Below are 6000 nucleotides of genomic sequence, written 5' to 3' on the forward strand. Positions count from 1 at the left end.
GTCCTAATCTGGATGAGGTTCACATCAAGCAACTTGCCATTCCCTCATGCCTACGATTTACTTTTCGAAGAACCAGTCACATTAGCAATAATTGTGTCTTGGTGACTAGCAAGTGTCCCTGTGCATTTGTGAATCAACACTGGTAGTTACGTCTAAACAAGGTGCCGTGTCTACATCAGCCCTCACGCAATAGGTCTATGCAAATGTTCCCTGGCTTGCATCATTGGGATGGGGATCAGGGTGTATACATAATTTTTAACTCCCCTCATCTCTCCCTGCCTGTCTTTTAGACTTGTATATGTTCAGCTCCAAAGGTCTGCCAAGTACTGATTTGGATGAATGCACTTAAAATGCAATCCTGATAAGAAATCCCGTGGCTGATAAGAAATCAGCCATGGGAACTCTGCAAGTGTGCTTAGCTGAACACAACTCTTTGAAGAACTCGGTACAAAATTTGCCAAGATCTAAGACTAGTTTTAGAAGAGGTAGCTGTGTTACTCTGTGCTAGCATAGCAGGCAAAAACGAAAGAAAAATAAAAAATAAAGAAGACAAGAACTTTGTGGCATCTTAAAGACCAACTGCTATAGTTTAATGTGAGCTTTTGTGGACAAGTCCATGTCCTCAGACTGAGGAAGTAGAGATCTGAGGAAGTAAACCTGTCTATGAAAGCTCTCATTAGAATATAGCAGTTAGTCTTTAAGGTGCTGCTGATAGCTCATTAAAATTTCAGAAGGATTGCCATTTTGCCAGCTTAATGATATTTGAATGGGGAGATTACATCTGTGGATGGCACCTACTGGCTACTTTTTGTGATGTTACGAACCTCCATACTACCCTATATCTGTGGAACAGTTTTGTAATTCTTTGTGAAATGTTACCTTTTTAAAAAAAGGAAGGGCAAAAGATGAATGAAGAAAGAAATGAATAATTATGCACGTATCATTTTTTAAAAAGCAGGCAATCAACCTGACACATCAGAAAAAGAAGAAATCTGACAGCACCAGTATTTTATGTTGTAGTTACATATACCTAGCAGGCCAATGATATGACTGGGTTTATAGCGCAAAAAAAGAACCTGGTATAACATCTTCTCCTGTCTTCATCGTGCTGAACTTGTTTTCAATTTCCTGATACTCTCAGGACATAAAACTTAACACACACACACTGTGCCTCAAAGCTGTTCTACAACAATGGTGAGTAGCAGGGAGTTAAGATCTTTTGATGATTTGCACTACATTGACAGGGACTCCCAACTGTTTCACAATGACAGGAGCAATATGGCATTCTCCTTGCTCCCCAAATTATAGCACTGACATACTGCAAACTTACAGTGGTTGGGGTGGACTTTTGTGCTATCCTCACAACATCAACTCCATCTTTTTGGAAATGGCTTGAGAACATCTGATAACACAGGATTAGATGTGCAATCTTATGGTGTTATCAGGCATGGGAATTGTGACCCCTCAGGTCTTCTAAAACTGCAGCTCCCACTGTTCTTTGCCACTGGTTGGGTCTGTTGGGAGCTGCGGTACCACCAGATATGGAGAGCCACTCACTTGCCATCCTTGGCCTATCCGGTATGGCCACTGTGTTAAGTGGTCAAATGCCTTGTGTGGTCACATCCCAACCACCTTTTTCTCTAGAAGTGACAGGAACTATAAGCTTTTTAGCATTTTAAATATAAGCAGAGTTTATGTTTACACAAGAAGCTTTAAGAACTTTTGCCTAGCTATTTCTATCTGGTGGTTGTTCATCCGGAAGTTTAAGAAGAGGAGAATCATTGGAAGTACATAGTTATTCTAGATGATGTAGACGAGACAAAATCTGTGCTTCAACCCATGAAAGGTAGGGTAGAAGAAGCTGCATAACATCCATGGCTGCCTCTGTGACCCATGGAGATGTTATATCAAAATCCAATGTAGGAAATTTAAATATGAGTTTACACTTATGAAGGACAGGTCTTTTTTTCTCTTTTTTTGACAGAGCTTCCTTGAAACTATGGTCAAATTTAATTATAATCTGTCTGCCACCTTGATCAAATCAACCCCAGGTTATATAAACGATCTAAATCAAATCTAGATTTGAGTTGAGTGCATTTATTTAGAATTCAAGTCGAGGCATTCAGAAATATCCAGCAACTTTTAAAAAGGAAATAAAAACACAGAATTATGTTGCTTAGACTTTACTACTAGCAAAACCTAATTTATTTATTAGCAATATTTCTAGAGATTGGTATATTTTCTATATTAGTGTATTATCATTCTCATTTTAATTTTTTTGATTAATTAATTCTAAAGCAACAGTCTTATTTCTGAGCAACAACCCTCTTTTTGTTTGTTATTGTAACTCATTTGGGGCCATTTTTAACCATTTTAAATTACAATTCTCAATTTAAGGAATTGACCAAACGCTAAGCAAATGAACGAATTGATCACGTTCACAAAAATGTATTAAATGGTTCAACGTTAATGAGATGTTATTTGATCATTCACCAAGTAAGTTGAAAAGAGGAAGAAAAGCACTGAGAAAAAAGCATTTCACTTTGTCAAGGCACATCCCCCTTACATTTACCACAATTTTTATTCAACTCATTCCTCTGTGCTGTACCAAAGCCACTTTTGGACTAAAGGTCCAGGAAGCACATTTCTGTGTACTTTTTTGTTTTGAAGGCCCCATGGCATGGAACATGATGACATTTGTAATGAGAAACATTTCTGTTAAAGGTCAATATACCATTCCAGCTGTGTAGAGCTGTAGTACATACTAATGAACACCAAGTGGCACTCACATACAGGACATTTTATGCATCGTGAGCATTACTGAAGATGCAGATTGACAGGGCCTTCCCATCCAATCTGAAGGGCCTACACGCAAGGCTCCTGTGTGCAACTGAGCAGAAATTTTGGGGGGCTTGGAGTCCATTTGACTGGACTGGGCTCTTGCAGTAAGAATGGTACGTATCAGTAATATTTCTTCCCAAGCAAGCCACTGATGACAGTAATAGGAGAGGAGAATGTAACGAGGTAGAAGTTTCAGTCGTAAAGCCCAAACTTTGCTTGTAGAAAGTTACAGGTTCAGCTCTTGGCATCTCTAGGTTGAGTTGGGAGAAACTTTAGAAGAGATGTTCATTCAAATGGTGCCATAGAGGTTGGTGTGTTGCGGCAAAGGGACTGTTGGCCACATCACCTTTAGGCTGTGCCTAACCAGCCTACATCCTTACAAGAATGTGAAGGAGCACCATCTGGGTAGTTTTAAAACAAATTACCAAGTTTAGTATGGGATCACCTCTGCACTGACCAACCAAAAAAAAACCAAACAAACAAAAAAAAAAGATATGAAATAGAAACAACTCCAACGAATTACAGCAGACTACTAGGTTTCCGCAGTATGTATGTATCTGTTTGTATGTTATGGAGAACTTTGGAAAACTTTCCCTTAGTGCCATGCAGCACTCTAAACAGCCTGCTGGTTTTACGATGAACCAGGATAACTGAAGGACTGTATCTGCCCATATGAGCATTTTTGGCATTTAAGATAATCAGAGGAGGCCCTTCTCTTGGTCCCATTGCCAGTGCAGACACAGCTGGTGGAGGCACAAGAGAGAAGGCCTTCTCTGTAGCACCTTCCAGATTGTGGAATGCTCTCCCTCGGGAGACGAGTCCGGGCCCCCTCCATTTTATCCTTTTGCTGACAGCTGAAGACCCATCTTCTCAGGCAGAACTTTAAACAATCATGATTGAGTCCCTGAATGCTTTTTTTTTTAAAGTTAAGTTTTTAATATTTACCTGCTTTTAATTATTCAGTTGTATTTTAAGTAGGGTCTAGTTTAATTGTTTTATTAATGGTTTTTAATTCTATTATTTTCAATATTGGGAGCTGCTTTGGATGCTGTTATTGGGGAAAAAAACAAAACAAAGAACTAAATAATAAAAGGGGAGCTGATGATGAGCAGAGGGCAAGATCAAAGGACTGGGGGCCGTGGCATGGATCCCACCACATTCGATTGAGGGGCCAGTGTGGACTCTGGCACTGAAACAATCCAGTCTCTGTGTGATCACCTAGTCCAAACAGAAGCATAAGACAGGCTGCAAATCAAGCCAAAGCAAAGCCAAATTTCTCCAATTCCTCTTGTCTGTGTATTTGCAGCCTCAGTCAGTCAGCATTTTGTGCCCGTTGCTACCCTTCTGGCCTTTTGAGGAAGTTGTGCTTTTTGTCCCTTCATATTTCTGTGTTGATGTCTGGGCATTTCTGCAAACTTGGGGATTCCCAAAAACCTGTTGATGCCACTCCTCTTGCACAGAGATGGTGTTTGGCACTCGGAGGATGCATTTCTTATTATTACCGCACAAGACGGGCTATAACTACATAGCTTGACCGAAACCTTATTAATGTAATATAGCTTAAAAATTATTCTTTCACATCATGGATACATGCCTCTTTCTAATGGGGGCGGTGGTGGAAATGAGTGGTATCTTGCTTTGATGGTCGTTAGGGTGGTTATGTTCAAATGTCCTAAGTCAGCTTTGTCACCATCCTTTCCTAACTTTCGCGGTGGTTGCTGATTCTATATATTCACAGATGCATTTCCCCCCTGTGTATATCTTTTTAGCATGAGGAATTTATGACCAAGTGGATAGCCCAGTACATTCTACTCTGCTTGGTCTGGAAAGTATTGCCATTTTATCTTATATCCCATTCTTCCCCACCGCACACAATAAAATACTTCAAAGCAAATACATTTTACAAAATACTTTTATTCCCACGGCAATGGGCTTAAGTCATTGGAGCACTGAGTAATCAAATTGTCTAACAATGAGGCAGAGACTTGGCAGGATTTATTTTCTATCATCAATAACCTTATTCCTCCCCACCCCAAATTAAACAGCAAAACAACCCAAGGTGGAGAATAAATCCAAGAGGTGCAGATATAAGGCAGGGAATGGGACTGGTCATGCTTCATTGTCTGAAAGCTCAAAAGTATATTCTTTAGAACCCTCTCCTCCTTCCTTTTCTCTCTCTCTTCAGAACCCTTTGTTATAATTATTCATGACAAAGAATTCGAGTCTGGCTAAGGAATCTCAACCCAAGGAGCAATGCTAAGAATAAATAATATAAAATACACTCTCTTAAAAGAACTTGATAAATACATTTGTCTCATTGTTCAAATCCCATTTGCAATCTTTTTGCCTGCTGGCTAAGTATCCAACTCCCACCCTCCTTTATAATTCTTACTCATTTGGTAGCGAGCACATGACATTTGCAAATCCGTATCTTCACTGAAGCTCCAACAAGTGGAAGAGAGACATGTGAAATCAGCCATAGATACAAACTTGAAGATACTGAAAATTTAATCTAGCTAGGCCCGTTAATGTCATCCATTAGGATTATTCCCAAAGCATGGCATAAAGGAGAAAGCCTAAAACAAATGAAGACCTAAGAAACCTAGATGCTCTGTTCCCGTTCCCAAGGTCATTCATTATATCTTATCAAATAGCAGTCTGATAGCCAAAGTATTGCTACAGTTCCCAGATCAACATTTTTGAAAACAAGCAATATTATGAGCTATGGAGTCTGATATAGAGACCATCCATTAAAGTGCTGTAGGCGTGCAAGGGTCTGAAATAAGGGGCAGACACTTAAAATAAGGGATCCAAGATACCAGGTGGTTTTAAGAGAATACAAAAAAAATCAAAATAAAGGATTAAACCCAAGGACCAAAAACATCTGGTAACAGCTATGTCAGTGGGGAAATCTATTGAATCACCAAAGTCAAAGAGAGTTAGTGTGAATGTCATTCTGCACTCTCCCAAATATAAGGGCAGGGTCTGTCAAACATTAGTCATCTCCAGTTGGTGCGGAATTTGACCTCTCCGAAAAGAATGAAAACCACGTGTCCTGTTTCCAACCTGTATTTCTTATCGCCATCTAGTTTATGTACTTGCAAGTCTTCTTTAATTTCAGTTGCTCCTATTAATTCTGCTGGATGAGTCTGGATTGTG

The sequence above is a fragment of the Pogona vitticeps genome, chromosome 6 (assembly GCF_051106095.1).
Source record: "Pogona vitticeps strain Pit_001003342236 chromosome 6, PviZW2.1, whole genome shotgun sequence".
Lineage (NCBI taxonomy): Eukaryota > Metazoa > Chordata > Lepidosauria > Squamata > Agamidae > Pogona > Pogona vitticeps.